Source organism: Rana temporaria, chromosome 5 (genome assembly GCF_905171775.1).
Source record: "Rana temporaria chromosome 5, aRanTem1.1, whole genome shotgun sequence".
Lineage (NCBI taxonomy): Eukaryota > Metazoa > Chordata > Amphibia > Anura > Ranidae > Rana > Rana temporaria.
The window spans coordinates 160,321,178-160,346,525 of record NC_053493.1 but is presented as its reverse complement, the minus strand read 5'-3'; the positions used below and the strand labels follow the sequence as shown (position 1 = coordinate 160,346,525).

The following is a 25,348-nucleotide window of genomic DNA, read 5'->3' as shown; positions in this document are numbered from 1 at the left end:
CCTGAGAGTGGGACTGGAAGTTCCCATCCCACTGCTGAAACACAGCACTGTATACTGTATGTAGCTGAGGTTACAGTTTATACAGTGGGCACATCTAGTCGTTAAGGTACTGCTGTCAACCTAACATGTTGCAGGCAGCGGCAGCTGGTCAGTGGGATAATAAGGTATGTTTACAGTAGATATAAAAAGACAGGGCAGCGCTAGAAATAAGTCCATATATCACAGGTAAACCAATATGTGGTGTCTTCAGTGATGATATAGAAAACATGCAGGTGACTTCGCGGGAGGCCTCCACCAATGAAAGAAATGGCCGCCCACCCCATGGGATGGACTCCTCAACCACTGAGGGTCTAATGCACTTCCCCACACAGAGTGTCTTGGTAATCGGCCACAATCTGAGCAAACGGATCCCAAAGCGTCCCTTCACGGGTGAGCAATGCTACTTTCAATTTGCCAGATGGAGGCAACCTCAATTCCAGAATCACATAAATCATGCGAATAAAAAGAACATATATAGTGCTCTCCGCAGATATAAAACTTTAATCGTAATAAAAGCAGAATAAAACCTGGCACAATCTCCAAGTGCCTGGTTTTACAGCGTGTATATATGAAATCAGTGATGGCCGCGGGTGACATCACGTGACTTCCATCTGTCCATATGCATTACGTCCCAGTGGGTGGGACTTCTTCAGCAGATCCGCCATTTTTGTGGATGGTCACGTGGTGCAGAGCATTGCACCATGTGCCCACCCAGGTGTTACAACAGTGAATTAATATTCGCTGTTTAAACACTGATCCTCAATCCGGCCAATCAGAAGCGGGTGTGAGAGCTGTTTTCTGATTGGCCAAAAAGAGAAGACTCCGATTAGCCGTCAAGGAGGAGGGAGGAAAAGTAAGCTGCTGCCGTGATGACCCGTGGAGAACAGGGGAACGGGAGGCTGCCGCCAAGCAGGGGAAGCCACCGGTGAAACGATGAGGTACTGACCGAACGGGGGAGTGTCATTAGCATACTGTTTGCCACCCCTCCAAAAAAATGATATGGTAATAATAAAGCAATAGATCACTATCATAAGTATTCTTTTGCTGCAGGCATGCATGGTAGGAGTCCACAGTGGGGACACAGCAATTAAGACCTGAAAGGGATTCTACCATTCCCAGTATATCCAAAAACTGAAGAAAAAACTGTTGGCTTTGCACTTCAGAATAGTACAGCTTACAATATAATCACAAACAATTAGTTACAAAGTAAACCTGAACTTTGTCGAATTTAAGGTAATATAATGATGATGATTACATTACATTTTATAAAGCATGATAATATAAGTGGTGCAGATTACACAAACAATTTGCAATTTAAGCAAAGCAGAAGACTGAATAGAACACAGCTTGCCTGATATTACAATAGATACAAGTCTTCCTCCTTTAAATGCTATGCCGCTATCTTTGCCTAATAAATAATACTCGCTACAGCTGTTACAGTCAAAACGATTCCTATTTTAATTCTGTTTGCTAATTTAAAAACCAACATACCTTTATACTGGGCACATCCAGCTTTGTCAGTCCAGGAATTTAGTATAGCTACAATGCTGTCGGTTTTCTATTTATCATGTGTTATTTAAGTAAAGTGAACTTTGTTTTCTCAGATGGAGTTTGCTTAGTCATTAGTTGGCACACAGTGCTTTTTAACTGATTAGTATGCTATTGAGCTTTAACAAAATTTTCACCGGCTTAGAAACACCATAGAAAAAAATGTTACCAGAGCCCATAAGCTACAAAAAGCCTTTATTGTTATTGTATCCTTTATTGTTGCTCACGGCAGGCTTTGGCTAGCAGTATTGCACTTATCCAAGCTGCTGTGCAATGCTCTCCCATTGGGCCACTTTCACACAATCATACCAATCAGGTCCGCCTGTGTCAGTTTTTTTAGGTGGACCTGATTGGACAGTTGATTTACACCTGTGGAATGGTGGGTGTGATCAGACTTGTGTCCGCCCATCTCCAATCCAGTCCGTTATAAAAAAAATGGTAGCGGATCCGCCCAGGGCCGTCTTAATAGCATCATTGGGCCCCCGGGCAAAGTAATGCTCTGGGGCCCCTACAATGATGACATTACAAGCAAACAGACATTAAGTAGGTAGGAGGCCATCATGGGGCCCCCAATTTCGGGGAAGCCTGGGCTCAAGAACCAGCTGCTTTGGGGAAAGTGCTGGGGCCCCCCATGCAGCTGGGCCCCCTGGGCAGTGCCCAGGTGTGCCCTCTCATTAAGACAGCCCAGGATCCGCCCTCCCCCATTTAGATGGATTGGATGGCAGTCGGATTTAAGCAGACTCCCACTTATAGAGCAGAGTCGGCTCTGTCTGTTTTCGCTCTGCAGAAACTGAACTGACATGGATCAGCTCACAGATCCCATGCTGATCGAACGGAAGGCACCTATGTGTTTTCTCTTTTTCAACTTTTTTCTGTATATAATTGATTCTGCTGCATCAAATGTGGCACAAGTAATTTTCAGGAGCACTGTAATGGAGCACAACTATGGGAGCTTTCATTTCTAAACAGGAGGTAATAACAGTGGTCTGTAGCAGTCCTGTGTTACATTTCTACAGTCTGTCAGTGGCGGTGGTGCTCAAATTTTTTTGGAGGGGCGCAAGACAAACTGAAAAAAAAAAACCATCAATTGCAGCCTCACTGTGCTCATCAAACGTAGCTACTGTGCCCATCAATTGCCGCAACTGTGCCGATCAAATGCAGCCACTGTGCTCATCAATTACCGCCAGTTTGCCCGATCAATTGCCGCCAGTTTGCCTCATCAATACCTGCCAGTTTGCCCCATCAATAGCTGCCAGTTTGCCCCATCAAATGCTGCCAGTTTGCCCCTTCATATGCTGCCAGTTTTCCCCATCAAATGCCACCAGTTTGCCTCATCAAATGCCGCCAGTTTGCCCCATCAATTGCCGCCAGTTTGCCTCATCAATAGCTGCCAGTTTTCCCCATCAAATGCTGCCAGTTTGCCCCATCAATTGCCGCCAGTTTTCCCCATCAAATGCTGCTAGTTTGCCCCATCAAATGCTGCCAGTTTGCCCCCTCCCCGGCACTTACCTTTCTCGTGTCAGCGCCGCCCTCCACGCTCCCTCTGAGTTCTCAATGTCTTCTCCCGTCCTCTTCATGTCATCTCTGCTATGATTGGATGCCTGCTAGGCATCCAATCACAGCACCTGTTGCTTCAGCCAATCAGGTGACCGGTAACCAGACTCGGTGCATCTGATTGTCTGAGAGGTGGGTCAGTGTTAGGGAAGAGATTCCCCAAAACAGCACTGTGTAAACATTGAACACACAGCAGTGTGCCCACTGTTTAACAATTTGGAAGCCTATTAGAGCCCACAGGCTCTAATCAGGAAGCCTATTAGAGCTAACGGCTCTAATCAGGCACTTCCAAAACACCCCCACAGCTGTAATTCAGATGGCCGGCGCTCGACAAGGGGCCGGACACCGGAATAAGGGGCTGCAGCGGGGACAATAGATAAATTCATGCAATGCATGAATCTATCTATTGTTGATTGACGGGTGCAGAAGAGAGGGGGCGGCGCTTCTGCGCCCTCTATGAACGCATCTCCACTGCAGTTTGTGATTGTCTCCTGAAGTTGTCCCCAGCATCCAACTGACTCTGACCATCTCCAGTTGAATAACTGCAGTCTCTGACAGCTTTTTTGTAGCATTACACTTACTTAATATAATATGTGGATCTTTGGTGAATGAGATCCCTTATTTTAGGTAAATTGACCACCACTAGCCTAAGGTATATATGGAATTACAATGTTTAGTATTAATAATAAAAATGGGAAATAATAGACCTAAAAGTGAATATACTGTATAGCCAAAATGTTCTCTTAAATGCCACCAGCCATCACTCATGGGCATTAATTTGGGAGTTTTCTACCACACAGCATCTCTGACTAAAAGGAAACTTTAGCCATTTCCCTCCTTACCTTTTAGGCCTCATGCACACTGGACATTAAAGAGGAAGTAACCCTCTTCCTATTTAACGTCCTTGTCATTGTTGTAAATATCTCCTAAACCGTGCAGGTTTAGAAGATATTTCTTGCACCTAATGGTAAGCCTTAATCTAGGCTTACCTGTAGGTGCAAGTCGTATGGTTGGATTTACAACCACTTTAAAATAACATTATAAAAATGCCATTAGCTTTGCAGTGACGTTTTCAACGTTTTTCAACATTTTTACAATAGCATTTTTAGCGTTTATTAGCGTTTTTAGCATTTTTCCACGTTAGCGTTTTTGTGGTCAGAAAAACGACTCTTGAAGGCTCCATGCACACTAAAGCTCATAAACGGCCATTTTTGGGAGTTTGGATGTTTTTTTAACAGCCCATAACCTCCCCTCTATGTTATCCTATGTGCACACATGGACATTTGTGGAAGTTCTTAAACCCCCTAAAATCGCCTTTTAAATTAATTTTGACTTGATATACAAGCGATGTCTTGGTATACAAGTAGTGACGTGTCACAACTGAGTATAAAAGAGAAGAGAGGCGCCTCTAAGTGTAGCACTATGGTTACATTTAATGAAGGCACAACATTTAGCAATATATTGCTTGCTACACTTGGAGGCGCCTCTCTTCTCTTTTATACTCTGTAGCTCCTGCTGGATTTTGCCTCTAATCCTGTTGTAGAGGCTGCCATTTGTGGATGGACGTTTTATGGTTACACAACCTGGTCACATTGCTATAATCTTTTTATATGGACTATAAACTGAAGGACCTATGAATAAATGGTTGTGGAACAAATCATCCGAGTTTCCATTATTTCTTATGGGGAAATTTGTTTTGATATACAAGTGCTTTGGATTACAAGCATGTTTCTGGAACGAATTATGCTCACAATTCAAGGTTTTACTGCTATTAGGTGATTTAACTTCACAATTCCTACCAATAACTGAAATATTCATTTTAGTTGCAGTGCAACGCTGCAACTGCTTTTTCAAAATGTATTCTTAAAAATTATAAACTGTTGTGTTTCTCTTGTTAGTCATATGCCAGCCATTTTGAGTATTACTGTATCCAGCTCCTTTATATAGCACAGGTGGTGGCTTTTCACTGAGTAGCATTATATTTACTTTTCGTCAATATGTCAACATTGTGCATTATATACGTACAATATCTGTTTATACATTATGGATTCTGCGCACATATTATTGTACCAATAATTATACAGTTCTACACAAAGAAGACAGAAGAGGTGCTAGAAAAAGATGTGTTAATGTTTTCCATCCTATTTTATTTTAAGATAACAGACCTAATAGGAAAGAGAGATAGAGCAATGAGATGAATCCATTCAGTCCCGGCCAGCTACTGTATGACGTAGCAGTATAAGTTATTCTTAAAGTGGAGGTTCACCCAAAAAATTTAATTTTTACCCTTAGATTGATGCTCATTTTGTCAAGGGGAATCAGGTAGTTTTTTTTAAATCCAAGCAGTACTTACCGTTTTAGAGAGCGATCTTCTCCGCCGCTTCCGGGTATGGTCTTCGGGACTGGGCGTTCCTATTTGATTGACAGTCTTCCGACAGGCTTCCGACGGTCGCATACATTGCGTCACGATTTTCCGAAACTACCTGAACATCGGTGCGCAGGCGCCGTATAGAGCCGCACCGACGTTCGGCTTCTTTCGGCTACTCGTGACGCGATGTATGGGACCGTCGGAAGCCTGTCGGAAGACTGTCAATCAAATAGGAACGCCCAGTCCCAAAGACCATACACGGAAGCGGCGGAGCAGATCACTCTCTAAAACGGTAAGTACTGCTTCGATTTAAAAAAAACGACCCGATTCCCCTTGACAAAATGAGCATTAATCTAAGGTTTAAAAAAAAATTTGGGTGAACTCCTGCTTTAACTGAGTTTACAAACTGCATAAAACAAACATACTAGGTTTTGTCCACTAAAGGCAAATAGGCTGCGGGGGACTTTCGCTTAGCAAGGGATTTTCCCAGAGATTAGTAAAATGTATTAAAAACTCACTTTGCAAAGAATACCCAATCACGTACTAGAAAGAAAAAAAAAAGACATCAGAGCTTCACCTTATTGTAGGGGAAAATTCTCTTTAACCACTTCCTTACTGGGCACTTAAACCCCCTTCCTGCCCAGAGGACTTTTTGCGATTCGGCACTGCGTCGCTTTAACTGACAATTGCGCGGTCGTGCGACGTGGCTCCCAAACAAAATTGACGTCCTTTTTTTCCCACAGATAGAGCTTTCTTTTGGTGGTATTTGATCACCTCTGCGGTTTTTATTTTTTGCGCTATAAACAAAAATAGAGCGACAATTTTGAAAAAAAATAAAAAAATTTTTAATTGTTGCTGTAATAAATGGCTCAATTTAAAAAAAAAATCATTTTTTATCCTCAGTCTAGGCCGATACGTATTCTACATATTTTTAGTAAAAAAAAAAAATCGCAATAAGCGACTGGTTTGCGCAAAAGTTATAGTGCCTACAAAATAAGGGACAGAATTATTATTTTTTTATTATTTTTTTTTTTTACTAGTAATGGCGGCGATCAGCGATTTTTATTGCGACTGCGACATTATGGCGGACACATCGGACACATTTTTGGCGCCATTCACATTTATACTGCAATCAGTGCTATAAATATGCACTAATTACTGTATAAATGTGACTGGCAGGGAAGGGGTTAACACAAGGGGGTGAGGAAGGGGTTAAATGTGTGTTCCCTATATAGTGTTCTAACTGTGGGGGAAGGGGGGTGACTGGGGGGGTGACCGATCTGTGTCTCTATGTACAAGAGACACAGATCCGTCTCCTCTCTCCCCTGACAGCACCGCTGTCTGCGAGAGCCGGGAATGAGAGATGATCTCATATGTAAACATATGAGATCATCTCTCATTGGCCGCACAGATCGCCTAGGAAACGGCCGCTCCGATTGGCCGTTCACGGCGATCTGTGACTGGCTGTGTCCAAGGGACACGGCGGAAATGAGCTGCCGTCAATTGACGGCGGCTCAGAGATTTAGAACCACCCTGCGGCCGTCAATAGTGGTTAAAGGGAACAGCCTTTTTGCATTTAGTAAATCAACCCCACTCCCAAAACAAAACAAAAATGGAAGGGCTTTTTAATAATAAAACACAGAAAGAAGGGTAGGCCTGGAAATAAATGATATATTGTAGATACATACTATATTTTTAACACAGAAAATAATGTCTAAGAAAATAATGTCTATCCTCGTACACACAACCATTTTTCTCGGCAGGAAAAAAAAACAAAGTTTTTCCCAACGTGATTCCTCTCCAGCTTGACTTGCATACACACGTTCATGCAAAAAAAGTTCGACCAAATCGCGGTTACGTACAACACGTACGACGGGACTATAAAGGGGAAGTTCCTTTCAAATGGCTGCATACTTGATTCTGAGCATGCGTGTTTTTTTCCCCCTCGGAAAAGCATACACACGACACGTTTTTCATGACCAGAAAAAAACTGACGGGAAACACGACGAGATAAAAGAGAGCTTGTTTCAATTTTTTTGCGGGCAGTTTTTTCATCGAGAAAACTGCTAGGGAGTAGGGATGAGCCGAACACCCCCGCGTTCGGTTCGCACCGGAACTTTCGAACGGACCGAACGTTCGCGCGAACATTTAGAACTCGAACGTTCGAATTCAAAAGTGCTAATTTTAAAGCCCAATATTCAAGTTATTGTTGGAAAACGTCTTTGAGAACCCGGGTCTTGCCCCAGGGAACATGTATCAATGACATTTTTTTTTTAAAAACTGTTTTTTCTGGAGGAGCGATTTTAATGATGCTTAAAGTGAAAAATAAAAAAATGAAAAATTCCTTTAAATATCGTAGCTGCTGGGTGTCTATAGTAGTGGCACATGTTTAGAAATGTCCCTGCACAACATGAGATTACTATAAGAAAAAAAAAATAATACTGCTTGCGGCTTTAATGTAATGTTTGGTCCCTGCAATATGGATAAAAATCATTGAAAAAAATAGCATGAGTTTCCCCGCCACTACTCCCCCCAGGTCATTACAAGACACACGTGCAGTAACAGCAACTATGTTTAAGTGCAAATGAACAGCACATGTGCAGTAACAGCAACTACGTTTAGGTGCTATTAAACACCACAAGTGCAGTAACAGCAACTATGTTTAGGTGCAAATAAACAGCACACTTGCAGTAACAGCAACTACGTTTAGGTGCAAATAAACAGCACACTTGCAGTAACAGCAACTACGTTTAGGTGCATATAAACAGCACACTTGCAGTAACAGCAGCTACGTTTAGGTGCTATTAAACAGCACACATGCAGTAACAGCAACTACGTTTAGGTGCAAATAAACAGCACACTTGCAGTAACAGCAACTACGTTTAGGTGCAAATAAACAGCACACGTGCAGTAACAGCAACTACGTTTAGGTGCTATTAAACAGCACACGTGCAGTAACAGCAACTACGTTTAGGTGCTATTAAACAGCACACGTGCAGTAACAGCAACTACGTTTAGGTGCTATTAAACAGCACACGTGCAGTAACAGCAACTACGTTTAGGTGCAAATAAACAGCATACTTGCAGTAAAAGCAACTACGTTTAGGTGCAAATGAACAGCACACTTGCAGTAACAGCAACTACGTTTAGGTGCAAATAAACAGCACACTTGCAGTAACAGCAACTACGTTTAGGTGCAACTGAACAGCACACATGCAGTAACAGCAACTACGTTTAGGTGCAAATGAACAGCACACGTGCAGTAACAGCAACTACGTTCAGGTGCAAATAAACAGCACACTTGCAGTAACAGCAACTACAAAAAGGTCTGCTGATCGGCTCTCGATTAGCGCTCTTAGCCAATGGCTGAGACCGCTGACCCGAGTGTTCTGGCTTGGGGGGGGTGAGTTCTCCCTGTCAGAACACAATAGGGCAGCAGGGGGGGTTGCTGTACTAATGTCAGATAGTTAGTACAGCGGTTCCTTCTAAACTGTCATTTTTTTCCATTTAACCCGCTGGGCAGACAGCAATCAAAACATGACAGGTGTTATAATCTTTCTCCACTCTTTTTGAAACCTAAAAGTTTTACTTGAAGGTGTTTTAAAGGATAGGATCACTACCCAGTCCTGAAAAACAGGTAATTTCAGTTTAAACTGTTCACAAATCTCAGTAGTTTGCCAAGCACTATTATGCTGCGTACAGACGGTCATTTTTTGTGATGAAATAAAATGAAATTTTTAAAAATGTCATTTAAAATGATCGTGTGTGGGCAAAATGTCATTTTATGTCTTCTGAAAAATGACAAAAAAAAAATTCGAACATGCTTGAATTTTTTATGTCATTTTTTAAAATGTCATTTTTTGTGTCATAAAAAATGATTGTGTGTGGGCAAAAATGACGTTTTAAACCCGCACATGCCCAGAAGCAAGTTTTGAGACGGGAGGTAAAACTACCATTCATAATGGAGTAAGCACATTCATCACGCTGTAACAGACAAAAAAGCACGAAACGTCTTTTACTAACAAGTAACCAGCTAAAAGCAGCCTCAAGGCGAATAGAACTTCCCCTTTAGAGTGCCGTCACTTTGTTCATCATTTTTCAAAACGATGGTGTGTATGCTACATCGTTTTTGAAAATGAAGTTTCAAAAATGTCGTTTTTTTTCATCACTTCAAACTTCATTTTTTTTCCATCGCAAAAAATGACCGTCTGTATGCGGCATTAGAGGTCTTTGGGTTCTGGTGCATTAAAGTATAACTAAAGGCAAAACTTTTTTTTTTGTATTGGATAGAGTGGAGAGGAATTAGAATACCTGTCTATTTTTTTATTGTTGTTAGGGAGATTCACCGCCTCTATTTGTCTTGTTCACCATTATAATTGAAAGTAAAAGAAAATCCCAAATTTTGGGTTGTCTCCAGAAAAGTAATAGAGGGGAAATCTTCTTGGCGACCTGGGGGTGCCCATAGAATTCCCATAATTTGTAGGGATTTCCAATCACTTGCTGTTTGACTATGGGACAGAAAGTGAAGGGAAAACTCTGCAATGGGCCACAGATGGTGAAGAAAATTCTGGGGGTTATAAGTCTCCCTTGCCCTATCCAAAATGAAAAAATAAGCTTTGTCTATAGATCTACTTTAAGTGCACTGCTGAAAACAGTCAGGCCGCGTACACACGACCGGTTTTCTCGGCAGAATCCAGCAAGAAACTCGATGGGAGACGTATTCTGCCGAGAAAACCGGTCGTGTGTACACTTTTCGCCGAGAAACCCGTCGGGAAACTCGTCGGGCCAAAAAGAGAGCATGTTCTCTATTTCCTCGTCGGGCAATGGGAAAATTTGGCTCAACGAGTTTTTTGACAGCCGAACAAGGAACTCGACGGGGAAAACTATGTGTTTCGCCCGTCGAGTTTCTCGGACGTGTGTACGCGGCCTCAGCTTCAATGTTTGTAAAGTTTATATCTAATTTGATTTAATTGTGCACTCTGTATTTTTTTCTATATAGTCTGATCCCAGCTTTGTCACTCTCAGCCCTACCATGTTGTTAGACAGATTAGATCCAGCCATACAAAAATGCAGAAGGCATTGCATTTGGATGCCAGATTTAACCACATTCTACTTTTGTGTCTTTTGGTGAGTATTAAAAAGTGGATGTAAACCCGGAAAAAAATTTTTTTTGTGAGCAATCCTCTTTTATTGTTCAATGAAATAAAACTGACTTACAGAGAAAAACCTTAGTCCGTTCCACCCCCTTGCTGTGAATGACAGGTTATTTACATATCTCATGCACCAGCCTGGAGACAGGCATTATTTTTTAATTCCCACCCCCCACTCCTTTTCTGAAGTCATGTGGTTACTTTTCTGGATTTTGACTGGATGTTAGTGATCATAGCAGAATTTAGTGTAATGAATACACAGGAAAAAAGGCATGTTGACAAGGGGAGTGTAAAGGAGGGCGGGGAGTCTACTGACATCACAACTCCACCCACCGAGCTCCAGACAACAGATTCACCCACAGAATCTGCAGTTTTTCAGTTCTTATAACAGCCAGAGGGGAGACATTTGACAGGTAAGAATACATGCAGGAGGCATCTATATCCTTATAGATCAGCACTATGGCAGTAGTTTAGAAAGGATGAGAGTGGGTTTACATCCACTTTAAATTGTATGAATCCTGTCCATTTAAAAAGCTAACATTTGATACAGAACAAATTAAATTAAATTTAATGGTCTGATTATTCACACGATCAGGCTGTCTTTGGGAAAAACAGGTTAAAGACTAAGTTCACCTTTAGGGTATGTTATATATTACACCTGTGTAGAACCCCGATGTGTAGGCAGGGTTGCTAGTAAATTTAGCTGCCAGGTATAGTCGCCTTAGACAATTGATCGGGGATCAATTGATTCCACCCTAATTCAGGAATTGCTGCATTTCTCTCTTCTGTCACTAGATGGATGGGTATCTGGTGGCATTAGATAAGACAAGGGCATTGCAAGGACTGATTAGAAATAGATAGGGTGTCCTTGGCCTGCTGGGAGAGCCTATTTATTTGGGTGAGGTCAGGTGATCGCGGTTCTGTGCCACCTAGACAACTGTCTGGATAGACTTGTGTTGTAATGCTAGGCTAGAGCCTAAGGCCTATCACGGGGACATCTGACTACTAGGCTGTCTGAGGGCCTATCCAGAAGCAAGAGAGCAGTGTAGGGTTGGGAACGCCCAGTCCCGCAGAAGACATACCCGGAAGCGGCGGTGAAATACGGTATGTACGAAAAAAAAAAAAAACAGCCGATTGTCATTAGGACAACTCGGCTGAATGTAATGTTAAAAATGTATTTTTTGGGTGAACCTCCACTTTAAAGCGGTTGTTCACCCACACTAACAACATTTTACCATTAAATTAGGCATAGTAGCGCGAGCTACAGTATGCCTGTATTGATTTTTTTATCCCCGTACTCACTGTGCAATCCTCTATAGAAGATTCCGACTCCCCGCGGGGAATGGGCGTTCCTATCAAGAGGGAGAATGATTGACGGCCAGCTATGGCACGTCACGCTCCCCGAAGATAGCCGGAACAGGTCTCGGCTCTTCACGGTGCTATACGGCGCCTGCGCACAGACTATGCGCAGGCGCTGTGAAGCGCCGAGTCCTATTTCGGCTATTTCCAGAGAAGCGTGACGTGCCATAGCCAGCCGTCAATCATCCTCCCTCTTGATAAGAACGCCCATTCCCCGCGGGGAGTCGGAATCTTCTATAGAGGATTGCACAGTGAGTACGGGGATAAAAAAAATCAATACAGGCATACTGTAGCTCGCGCTACTATGCCTAATTTAATGCTATAAAAAAAAAATATTTCATTAGGGTGAACCACCGCTTTAAACTTGTCTGGTCATTAAATAACAGGATGAACGCAAATTATTTCCATTTCATGTGCTTTTCTTTCCAACTTCAATTTAACCCCATAACACATTACAGTGTTCTCTTTGCATGGGAGGTGTAGAGTGCGGTAAATGGATATTTGGTTTCATAGTGTGGAATGAAATCTGTAGTGTGGAGTGCAATTACTAATTTTGGCTTGATAGCTCTTAAAGGAGTTGTAAATAAAAACATTTTTTTTGCTGAAATGATTGTTTACAGGGTATAGAGACATAATAGTTAACTGATTCCTTTTAAAAACGATTAAAAATAGATAAAAATCAATCATATAATGTACCTGTAGTTTCTAGTTTAGTTTTTGCATGTTGTTTCCTGCCTCTCTGCTGTACAGAGCCACAGAGCCAATACAGGGCAGTGATGGTTTGGAAAACTAAACTGATTGGTGTTGAGGGGTTTTAGACCTCCAGTAATTACACCTCCTTGATTAGTGACCACAGAGAGAAAGCTCCCATACTGTGGTTATCAGGAAACAGACAACCAGGAAGTGTGGAGATCAGAGAATAATTACAGCAACTTGAGAGCAAAAACGAACAATGAGGACATGAAAACAGCACTGCATTAAGGTAAAGGAAGCTATTATGATAAAAAAAAAAAAATCTTTACAAACCCTTTAAACATGTAAGAGCCTCAAAAAGGGAACAATTTGGGGAAATCCAGGGAATGTTGGTGCATCCCACCAATAGTATTAGAGCCTAAAGGTACTTATTGCCACAAACCGAGGGTTAAAAGCCAATGCATTTTGGGGGCTCTCAAATGCCCCTTTACATGCCCCATTTTTGGGGTGAAATATATAAACAATACATTAGCAAATTAGTTACATTACTTAAATAAATCTAAGTAATGTAAATAAATCCTACCAAAAATAAAGTACAGTAATAAAGATATTGGTATATCGGTGGACAAAATATGTAGTGACTGGCAGGCAGACATACATTAAAAAACCCTAGGGTGGGGATGGAGACACCTTGGCACCCCAGATGTTTGGAACTACATTTCCCATGATGTTAAACTACACTGCAGAGTGCATGAGGATCATGAGAGATATAGTTCCAAAACATCTGCGTTGCCAAGGTTCGCCATCACTGCCCTAGGGGGTCTTTTTATGAGTGTTTTCAAGCAAGATTCACACAGCTTTCGTCCACAATTTGCACAATTTTTAAGTGCATTTAATTGGAAATTGTTAAAATATGAACATAAATGTTATTCAAAAAGATGGAAAACTGCAGTGCTTGAGGTAAAAGTCTCTTTCAGTATTTTCTACAATAAACTTTCACAAAAATTGTTATGCAAAAATTCTTATTTTCCAAGTAAATAAATCCTCAGTCCTTTTGTGTATAGTGCAATAGTATGGGTAAGACTCCTAAAAGTGTCAACTACCACTGCCACCACCAAATCAGGATTAAAGGCTTACAATAAAAGATAGAGGGCCAGATTCTGGTAGATCCGGCGTATCTCTGCGGCGGCGTAACGTATGTCATTTACGTTACGCCGCCGCAAGTTTTACAGGCAAGTGCTTTATTCACAAAGCACTTGCCTGCAAAGTTGTGGCGGCGTAGCGTAAATCACCTGGCGCAAGCCCGCCTAATTCAAATTAGGCGGGTAGGGGGCGTATAGCATTTAAATTAAGCGCGTTCCCGCGCCGAGCGTAATGCGCATGCGCCGTCCCTAAAATTTCCCGATGTGCATTGCGCTAAATGACGTCGCAAGGACGTCATTGGTTTTCGACGTGAACGTAAATGGCGTCCAGCCCCATTCACGGACGACTTACGCAAACAACGTAAATTTTTACATTTCGACGCGGGAACGACGGCCATACTTAACATTGGTTGCCCCTCATATAGCAGGGGCAACTTTACGCGTCGCAAATCTAACGTAAACGTCGTAACTTCACTGCGTCGACTGCACGTACGTTCGGGAATTCGCGTATTTTGCTAATTTGCATACTCAACGGGGAAAACGGCGGAGGCGACACCTAGCGGCAAAAAAAAAAAATAGCATTTAAGATCCGACAGCGTAAGAGCCTTACGCCTGTCGGATCTAATGGATATCTATGCGTAACTGATTCTAAGAATCAGTCGCATAGATACGATGGCCCAGATTAGGATTTACGACGGCGTACATTGCGTTGCGCCATTGTAAGCCCTTTGAGAATCTGGGCCAGAGTATTCAAATTTCAAATGTTTTTGGACGTTCAAAGATAAACCAGGAAACTGAGTATTAAACATCAGTTTTTATCAAATCCAATTGTTAGAAATAGCATACCAGTGGTTGGTGAAGCAAAGGGAGGGACAGGACTTAAGAATGTTACCTTGTTTAACCCCCCCCGGGGAAACCAGCCTCTAGTATCACAGGTTTCAAGGAACTTGTTCTACAGGAATTATTACAGGTTAGTTTAAAAAAGGAAAGACAGAAAAGCTCTAAGGAAACAAATAAATACAAAATAATATTGCGCAAACCACTGGATGTCGTGGGTCAGGCTGCCAACATAACAAAGTGGATACTTTGTGAAAATAGTGTGAAAAAAATGTAGCGCCCAATGTGAAAGAAAAATAAAAACCCCTTAAAAAGGATTCTAATATAGTGATAATGACAGTCAAATGATCTGCATCATCGACTGCTCTAGTGACAAAATGTGTGAACCTGTGAGGTGAAATCAAACACATGAACAATAGACCAATGTACCTCAAATGGGGGCCTATATAATGGTGCCAATAGTAAATGGATGTGATTAAATTGACTGCAAATGAACTAATAACCTAGTGAAATTAGATACATCTGGTCTCTCATAAGCACCCACTGTTGTATAGTGGATAGTAAATAAGGATATCGCTCAAGTATTCTAAAAACAATATTCCTTGGCTGGATATGTAAAACATAAAATCGTGATAATATGCTCAAAGTAGTAAGGAGGGAATAGTTTCTCTCTGTGAGAGAAAGAATTTGGTTATCAGACAAGCAGATAAGGGGGGGATTGTGGTTTTAACGGGTTAAGACCCGGACCAATATGTAGGTTAAGGACCTGGCCCCTTTTTGCAAATCGGCACTGCGCCGCTTTAACTGACAATTGCGCGGTCGTGCGACGTGACTCCCAAACAAAATTGGCGTGCTTTTTCCCCACAAATAGAGCTTTCTTTTGGTGGTATTTTGGTGGTATTTGACCACCTCTGCGGTTTTTATTTTTTGCGCTATAAACAAAAATAAAGCGACCATTTATGAAAAAAATTAAATATTTTTTACTTTTTGCTATAATAAATATCCCCCAAAAAAGATATAACATTTTTTTCCCCTCAGTTTAGGCCGATACGTATTCTTCTACATATTTTTGATAAAGAAAATCGCAATAAGCGTCTATTGATTGGTTTGCGCAAAATTTATAGCGTTTACAAAATAGGGGATAGTTTTATTGCATTTTTATTAAAAAATAATTTTTTACTACTAATGGCGGCAATCATCGATTTTTTTTTTTTATTGTGACTGCGACATTATGGCGGACACATTGTTGACACATTTTTGGGACCATTGTCATTTTCACAGCGAAAAGTGCTATAAAAATGCACTGATTACTGTGAAAATGACACTGACAGTGAAGGGGTTAACCAGGAGGGGGCACTGTAAGGGTTAGCATTGCAGTTTTTATGAATGGGGGTTTTTACACCGCCTGCGCTGTTGTCTACAGTGCATACCTATTGGCAAATATCTCCTAATCCATGTAGGTTTAGGAGATATTGCAAACACCTACAGGTAAGCCTTAATCTAGGCTTAACTGTAGGTGTAAATCCTGGGTGGGGGTTTACAACCACTTTAAATGAACACTTATTGGACACAAATTTTGTTTGCACATTTCATTCATTATCTAACCTTTATTGATTGTATTTATACTCAAGTCTTTTGGTTTGTGTGTACTCACATATTTTTTCACGTATTTGCACCTTGTTGCAATTCTATGGTTGCGCATTATTTCTATTTTTTAACCACTTAAGACCCGGATCAATATGCAGGTAAAAGACCAGGCCCCTTTTTGCGATTCGGCACTGCATCGATTTAACTGACAATTGCGCGGCGGTGCGACGTGGCTCCCAAACAAAATTGGTGTCCTTTTTTTCCTACAAATAGAGCTTTCTTTTGGTGGTATTTGATCACCTCTGCGTTTTTTTTTTTTGCGCTATAAACAAAAATAGAGCGACAATTTTGAAAAAAATTCAATATTTTTTGACTTTTTGCTATAATAAATATCCCCCAAAAATATATAAAAAAAATTTTTTCCCTCAGTTTAGGCCGATACGTATTCTTCTACCTATTTTTGGTAAAAAAAAATGGCAATAAGCGTTTATCAATTGGTTTGCACAAAAGTTAAAGCGTTTACAAAATAGGGGATAGTTTTATGGCATTTTTATTAATATTTTTTTTTTACTAGTAATGGCGGCGATCAGCGATTTTTTTCATGACTGCGACATTATGGCGGGGACACATTGGACAATTTTGACACATTTTTGGGACCATTGTCATTTTCACAGCAAAAAGTGCTATAAAAATGCATTGTTTACTGTGAAAATGACAATTGCAGGTTGGGAGTTAACCACTAGGGGCGCTGAAGGGGTTAAGTGTGACCTCATATGTGTTTCTAACTGTAGGGGGGTGAGGCTGGACGTGTGACATCATTGATCGCCTTTCCCTATATCAGGGAACAGACGATCAATGACAGCGCCACTGCGCGACCCACGGCTGGGCATTTAACAATCACGTGATTATGCCCAGCCGTGACATTCTGCCGACGTATATCGGCGTTAGGCGGTCCTTAAGTGGTTAATCTATTTTTTAACAATAAAAGATAGATCCCAGGGGGTCAGTATGCACTTGTGTATAGCACAATATCCACGCCGACATACCTGGAACAATGGTGCTACAAGCAGCCAAAAAATGTACTCCTCTTTCTGTGCCAGTAGATATTCCTCAATTGCCCCCAGATTATATAAGCAAAAGATGCTTCAATCATACAGATCATCCAAAAAAGTTTATTAAAAATCAAAATAAGATCAAAATCCAAGAGCCACAAAGAGGATGTCATCAGGGATTGTTTTCTCTGTTCATGGGTAACAGACTTTTTATATATACATTGGTTGCTCTACAATGCTTCTATCAAAATGAACATAAGAGTCCTTTCACACTGGTGCGCTTTTGCCACGTTTTCGCGCTAAATATAGCGCTATTAATACGCTCATAAAACGCCCCCTCCATTAAAATGAATTGAAAACACTGTAAAATCACTGTAAAATCGCGGTGTTTTACCGCTATTTTAACACTCCGCTATAGGCGTTTCCAGTGTGAAAGGGCTCTTAATGTACTAAATATTTTCTTAATATTTTGCCATTCTTTTTTTTGTATGTCAAAACCGCTCTTGTACTGTTCTTTTTATATTTTATTATTTATTATTTTATTATTTTAGAACTGTATCAATGGCTTTGTTTACATTTATTTATAGTTTAATCTTCATTTTAATCTTAAATTAATGTTAGTTTATTCTTAATTTTCAAATCTGTTCTCCACTACGTGACTATCCACATATATATCACTCCTATTTTTAGCCCTGATGTAGGGGTCATTTGGGAGCCAGTGAAATGTAAATTTAGGTAGTAACCTTGGATTTCTATGATACAATAAATATTTTTGAACTCCAAAAAAAAATATTTTGAAGATAGATGGGAAGCTGTTATGCCGCATACACGCGGTCGTTTTTCGGCATGTTCGGCGGTTTTTAAAAACGTCATTTAAAATGATCGTGTGTGGGCTTCACATCGTTTTTCGACTTCTGAAAAACGACAAAAAAAAAATTTGAACATGCTGCATTTTTTAACGTCATTTTTTAAAATGTCGTTTTAAACCCACGCATGCCCAGAAGCAAGTTATGAGACGGGAGAGCTCGTTCTGGTAAAACTACCATTCATATTGGAGTAAGCACATTCATCACGCTGTAACAGACAAAAAAACGTGAATCGTCTTTTACTAACAAGGAATCCGCTAAAAGCAGCCCAAAGGCAAATAGAACTTCCCCTTCAGAGTGCCGTCGTACATGTTGTACGTCACCGCGCTTTGTTCATAATTTTTCAAAAACGATGGTGTGTGGGTAACATCGTTTTTAATGATGAAGTTGGAAAAACTTCGTTTTTTGGACATGCTAAAAAAAGGTCGTTTTTTTCATGCCGAAAACCGACCGCGTGTACGCGGCATTAGTGGCAGCGTGGAAAAAAATGTTTGCGCCTTTTGAATGTAATAATATATTTGTGTTACAAAATTCTGAATTTTAGCAAACATTTTTCCCAAAAGTGTCCACATTTTAATCCCTTTGTATAATAGAAATAATACTGCTACTCTAAAGAAAAGCATTTCATCAAATTGTCAAGTTATAAAAGTGGCAAAGCTTTCTGTGGCACAATAAGTTTTCCTGTATGGCCCATAATAATAAATAGTGAATATTTTTTTGTGAGATGATCCCAAATGGTTTTTGGTGTGGTCATATTAGCTCAGCATTCCACTTCTTCCATACAGCTATAAAATACTGGGAAACACCCATTTCATATGAACATAACTTAAAGGGGTTGTAAAGGAATTATTTTTTTTCATAATAAGCATCCTTTACCTGCAGACATTCCTCTTTTCACTTCCTCATTGTTCGTTTTTGCTCAGAGGTTGCTCTATTTCTTCTCTGTTCTGTTCACTTCCTGCTTGTCTGGTTTTACTGACCACCGTGACCGGAGGGTTTACTGCGGTGGTCAGTAACGTGCTCACCCCCTCCTGGGAACTACATCTGTGTGGCAGGATGCTCTCTACGTGTTAGCGACTTCAAGGAGGTGTGAATTACTGGGTGTGCCGCAGTTCATACTGGGAAATGTAGTTCTTACATGAACGAACGATGCAAACCAGGAAGTGAATGAGAGAACAGAAACTAGAATGCCGGAGGTGATATAGATGAAGGAATTTAATAGGTATTTACTCGTTTTTTAACAGAATCATTACACTATTCTGTCTGTCTACCTTGCAGACATTAATTTTAGGCAAAAAAAAAAAATTCCTTTACAACTCCTTTAACAAACTGCACTGCTGATCTTTTTTCCGACAGTTTAGGATTTGATACTTTTTGAGTCACTGACCTAGAATAGAAAAGCAACAAGTAAGGTGTGCACATGCGTTTCAGGTCAGTGATTCAAAGCTGAAGCCAAAAACGCAATGCAACCAGCATTTCCAGAAGGAGATTAGCAGAGACATATTATATTTCTTTCTTGACAGATTAACTTTAGGCCGGGTTCACACTATTGTGCATTGGATGCAGGGAGCAGGAGAATGTGAATGGCTCTCTATGAAGCTGGTTCACATATCTCCGGAGTGGCTCCGTTGCAAATATGCACAGGAGCCCTGTGTGTCTTTTGCTCCATTTCAGTTCCGAATTCAGCCAAAAATTTGGGCTGAATTCGGAGTAGGATGCACAGGACCCCTGCTGTGAACCGATAACAACAAAACCTGGGGAATGCCCAGGGAAAAACCAAGCCTCCTTACCGACCAGCCTGCAGAACAACCAAATTAACCTGTCTACAGTATGCGTTAAAAACAGGGGTTTTGTCCGCACGCATTTGCAAACGCATGCGTGAGCCACAGAGCCGCATCAAGGCACCCTGTAATCTGTGGTCCTAACACTAAATAATGAGTGTCCCCACAGTGGAGGCACATGCATTCTAATGGATAGATAGGGGCAGGTGGACTGAAGGGAAGCCACCCCTCCTTAAAGGTACAGGAGAACACCAAACACCCAGCATATAGCACAATGGCTGCAAAGGTGTTGGTGCACTGCTGGACCAATATAAACACCACAGGTGAAACATAAACGTGTCCACCGCTCCCATCTATTGCTGGCAATCGCAGTAAGTGGCATAGGAAGGCTGACACAGATAACAACAAAACCTGGGGAATGGCCAGGGAAAAACCAAGCCTCCTTACCGACCAGCCTGCAGAACAACCAAATTAACCTGTCTAACCTACTGTGAACTGAGCCTAAAGGTACGTGACACCGATTGTCAGTGTCAAAATGCTGTAGCCATTCCCCATGTCTTTCTGCTGCCCTGCTTAGAACAAATATTCTGGCCAATAGTGACTCAATTGTTATCTTTGACTTTAACACAGATTTTATCCCGTTACAATAATGGATTTCACAAAATAACAGTTTTGGCAGTTACAGAAGTAAACAAATAAGCTGGCATTCAATAGGATCTACAGTTTATGACTTCCATACTAAACTTTCTTAGGATAACATCTTACATGTTTAAAGGTAATTGGTCACATAAGCTCGATACACACTATACAATTTCCTGTAGATTTTTTCCTTCAGAATTGCCAAAACCATATAATTTGAGGTCAAAACTTAAAGCGGGAGTTCATCCATAAAACAATTTTTCCCCTTAGATGGATGCTCGTTTTGTCTAGGGGAATTGGCTAGTTGTTTTAAAATATGAGCCGTACTTACCGTTTTCGAGATGCATCTTCTCTGTCGCTTCCGGGTATGGGCTGCGGGACTGGGCGTTCCTTCTTGATTGACAGTCTTCCGAGAGGCTTCAGACGGTCGCATCCATCGCGTCACTAGTAGCCGAAAGAAGCCGAACGTCGGTGCGGCTCTATACTGTGCCTGCGCACCGACGTTCGGCTTCTTTCGGAAAATCGTGACGCGATGGATGCGACCGTCGGAAGCCTCTCGGAAGACTGTCAATCAAAATAGGAACGCCCAGTCCCGCAGCCCATACCCGGAAGCGGCGGAGAAGATGCATCTCGAAAACGGTAAGTACAGCTCATATTTTAAAACAACTAGCCGATTCCCCTAGACAAAACGAGCATCCATCTAAGGGGAAAAAGTGTCATGTACGGGTGAACCCCCGCTTTAAGGCCGCATACACACAGTCGATCCATCCGATGAGAATGGTCCGACGGACCGTTTTCATCGGTTCACCGCTGAAGCAGACTGATGGTCTGATGTGCGTACACACCATCAGTTCAAAAACCGATCGGGTCAGAACGCAGTGACGTCAAACACAACGACGTGCTGAAAAAAACAAAATTCAATGCTTCCAAGCATGCGTCGACTTGATTCTGAGCATGCGCGGGTTTTGAACCGATGCTTTTGTGTACTAACCATCGGTTTGGACCTATCGGTCAGCGGTCCATCTGTTCGATTTTAAAGCAAGTTCTCTAATTTTTGTCCGAAGGACAAAAGACCGATGGGACATACACACGGACGGTTTGGACCGATGAAACTGAACTTTGGTCAGTTTTCATCGGTTTGGATAGATGGTGTGTACGCGGCCTAAGAATTTAAATTTGTATGCAATCAGACAGGCCCTTGCACTACATGGTTTTGGTAAATCTAAAGGTCCGTACACACGATCGGATATTCCGACAACAATTGTCCGATGGACATGTGTTGTCAGATTATCCGACCATCCGACAATCTGTATGCTCCATTGGACAATTATTGTCAGAATTTCCGACAACAAATGTTGGCTGTGCATGCTCTCAAATTGTCCGACAACAAATGTGATCCATTGGATTATCCGATCGTGTGTACACAAATCTATCGGACTAAAATCCAAAGTACAAACATGCATGCTTCGAACCAATGCTAAACATCAGACAAGAATATCAGAAGTTGCCCAAAGGGTGGCGGTAGAGTGCAGAAAAAACACGTTGTTTTGTGAATGTTGGCTGAAAATGTTCTGCCGTCTATATGCAGAACAAGTTCCCGGCTGACGCCCTTTGGACAAATATCCACGGATTTGTCCAATGGAAGTCCGAACGTGTGTATGAGGCTTAAAGGAAATCAGACAACAAATGTTGTATAGTGTGTATGGGGTCTAAAGCCGCGTACACACGGTACGATTGTTGGCCAACCGAGCGTCTGATTTTTGTCAAAAGGGCGTGTGTCTTGCGTACTAACATTACACAATTGTCATGCCACAAACATGAATGTAGTGAGGTACTATGAAAAATTTCAGCTCTTGTGCCCCACCCTTTGGGCCCCTTCTGCTAATTTTGTGTTTGGTGAGCATTGATTGCAAGCATGAGTGTTTGTACTTTCGACTTTTGTGCAACGGATTTGTGTACTGACCATACAAAAATTAGACATGCAACCGATGTCTGCCGAAAATTTACTAGCCTGCCATCCAACATGTTGGCTGAATAAATAAAATTATTTATGCTCTCTGAAATTATGTGCGTATGCTATATGTTACTCAAAGAACATGTTTATAGAAGGGGAGCCGTCATTTTAGCATTTTATAATCCTAAACAGAAACTACAAATAAACAAGAATAAATATATAAAATGTAATTATTTTATTTTTAAAAGTATTCCTATGTTATCAAATAAAGTCAGTCCCTTTTTTGAACAAAAACACCTGAAAGATTACATTCAAAGGCTGTCGGATGTCTTGTAAAAAAAAAAAAAAATGTTTGCCTGGAGAATTTTATTTTTTTAAATCTCTCTGAAAGATCACATGTGAAAGGGGATCGGAATAAGCCTAAGTCTATTTTTAGTGCATGGCAATCATTTAAAAAATGGGCAAATGGCATATGGGATGACTGGCAGGGCCCTGTAAACCAAAATAACAAGCAGGAGCCGAAAATGAACTGTTCTAGTTACGTATTGGACTAAACATGCTAAGCCTCTAAATTGAATAATACAATTAAGAAATATGTGTATTACTTTATGTTTTTTGGTTTCAGGGCTGCGTGTGTCCTGCCTTAATAGGTTTAAAAAGAAATAATAAAAAAAAAAATCAGTAACACAACATTTTCCTGGAATTTGCTGTTTTTAGGCTTGATTCATTATAAATATTTTGTTATTCCCATGAAATGTAAAAAAGAAACAATTTAGTGGAGAGTTAAGTTAGTCTTATGAGATAGAGCATTGCTGATCATGTAGTGTGAACAGAAAAGCTTGGAGCATGGAGAGTTGCTGTAATCCAGTTATTTATCTTCTTGGGATTAGACAGGCACAAAGCTGCTAGGTAAGAGAGAATGTTACTTACAGTTAATGTAAATATCCTGGCTCTTCAGCTGTTCCCCTCTTAGATGTGATACTCTGGTTAAGCAGCTCACACTATATAGCCAGCATACCCACTCCCCTCTGGCCAATCAGAGACACTGCATGTCATTCAGCCGTCATCTGCAGCATCTCTCAAATACAAAAGCCACCTCTTGTACGTTACAAAACATATGCTTGTTTTCTGTTGTTTTACCCATCATGGCCAAACATGCTAATTACGTTATCTGATTAATTCTAACACTGGCACAATATTTTCTATTGGTCTCGCCACAGCGTACATTAATTTGATTCTAGACTATCAAGATCGACATTTTACATTTGACATTATGCTACTAACAGCACAAAATTGCTCAGATTTAATACAAAACCGGGACTATAATTTAGCAAAGTGAATGTTATACTTACCTTAGTAAAAAAAAAAAAATCACTGGAAGGTTTTACTCCCTTAACCACTTAAGACCCGGACCATTATGCAGGTTAGCGCGGTCGTGTGACGTGGCTCACAAACAAAATTGGCGTCCTTTTTTTTCCCCACAAATAGAGCTTTCTTTTGGTGGTATTTGATCACCTCTGCGAGTTTTATTTTTTGCGCTATAAACAAAAATAGAGTGACAATTTTGAAAAAAAATGCAACATTTTTTACTTTTTGCTATAATAAATATCCCCGAAAAATATATATAAAAAAGATTTTTTTCCTCAGTTTAGGCCGATACATATTCTTCTACATATTTTTGGTAAAAAAAAATGGCAATAAGCGTTTATCAATTGGTTTGCGCAAAAGTTATAGCGTTTACAAAATAGGGGATAGTTTTATGGCATTTTTATTAATATTTTTTTTTTACTAGTAATGGCGGCGATCAGCGTTTTTTTTTCGTGACTGCGACATTATGGCGGACACATCGGACAATTTTGACACATTTTTGGGACCATTGTCATTTTCACAGCGAAAGTGATATAAAAATGCACTGATTACTGTGAAAATGACAATTTCAGTTTAGGAGTTAACTACTAGGGGGCGCTGTAGGGGTTAAGTGTGACCTCATATGTGTTTCTAACTGTAGGGGGGCGGGGCTGGACATGTGACGTCAGTGATCGTCTTTCCCTATATCAGGGAACAGACTATCACTGACATTGCCAAAGTGAAGAACGGGGAAGGTGTGTTTACACACACCTCTCCCCGTTCTTCAGCTCCTGTGACCGATCGCGGGACACCGAGTGTCAATTTTGAAAAAAAAAACAATATTTTTTACTTTCTGCTATAAAACATGTCCAATTAAAAAGATGTTAGGCCAATATGTATTCAGCAACATATTTTAGGTGAAAAAAAATCCCACTAAGCGTATATTGATTGGTTTGTGCAAACAATGAGATATTTTTATGGATTTTTTTTTTTTTTTTTACTAGTAATGACACTTTTTTGGAAACTAGTGACACTAATACAGTGATCAGTGCTAAAAATATGCACTGTTACTGCACTGATGACACCGGCAGGGAAGGTGTTAACATCAGGGACGATCAAAAGGTTAAGTGTGCTCCTAGGGAGTGCTTACTAACTGTGTGGGCGTTGCTCTGACTGGATGAAGACAGAGATCTCCATCGTCTTCCCTGTCAGAAAGGTGATCTGCCTTGTTTACATAGGCAGATCGCCATTTTGCCTCTCTGGGGAACAATCGCAGGTGTCCGGCAGGCATTGGGTCTGCTGAACCTGCTCATTGGCATCCCCTGTGTCCAATCAACGCTCGATTGCGCCTCCGGTGGTGCGCGCATGTGCCACCCAGTGGCTATTGCACAGAATGAATCAAGCCGGATCCATGTTGTAGGGAGGTAACAGA

The 25,348-nt window shown here is 40.9% G+C and overlaps 1 protein-coding gene across 2 annotated transcripts in view; it reads right to left on the bottom strand.

Annotated features, from left to right (window-relative positions):
- The window catches only part of DDC (dopa decarboxylase), a 173,237-nt gene extending 149,643 nt beyond the window's left edge, over window positions 1-23,594 (bottom strand). Inside the window, exon 1 of one of the 2 annotated variants that reach the window (XM_040353312.1) lies at window positions 23,500-23,594. The gene's annotated coding sequence lies outside the window, so the exon portion shown is untranslated. Of the gene's footprint in view, window positions 1-1,530; window positions 1,632-23,499 lie in introns of those variants that run through there. The other variant, XM_040353313.1, reaches the window with a different exon arrangement.
- Window positions 23,595-25,348: the final 1,754 nt, after the last annotated feature.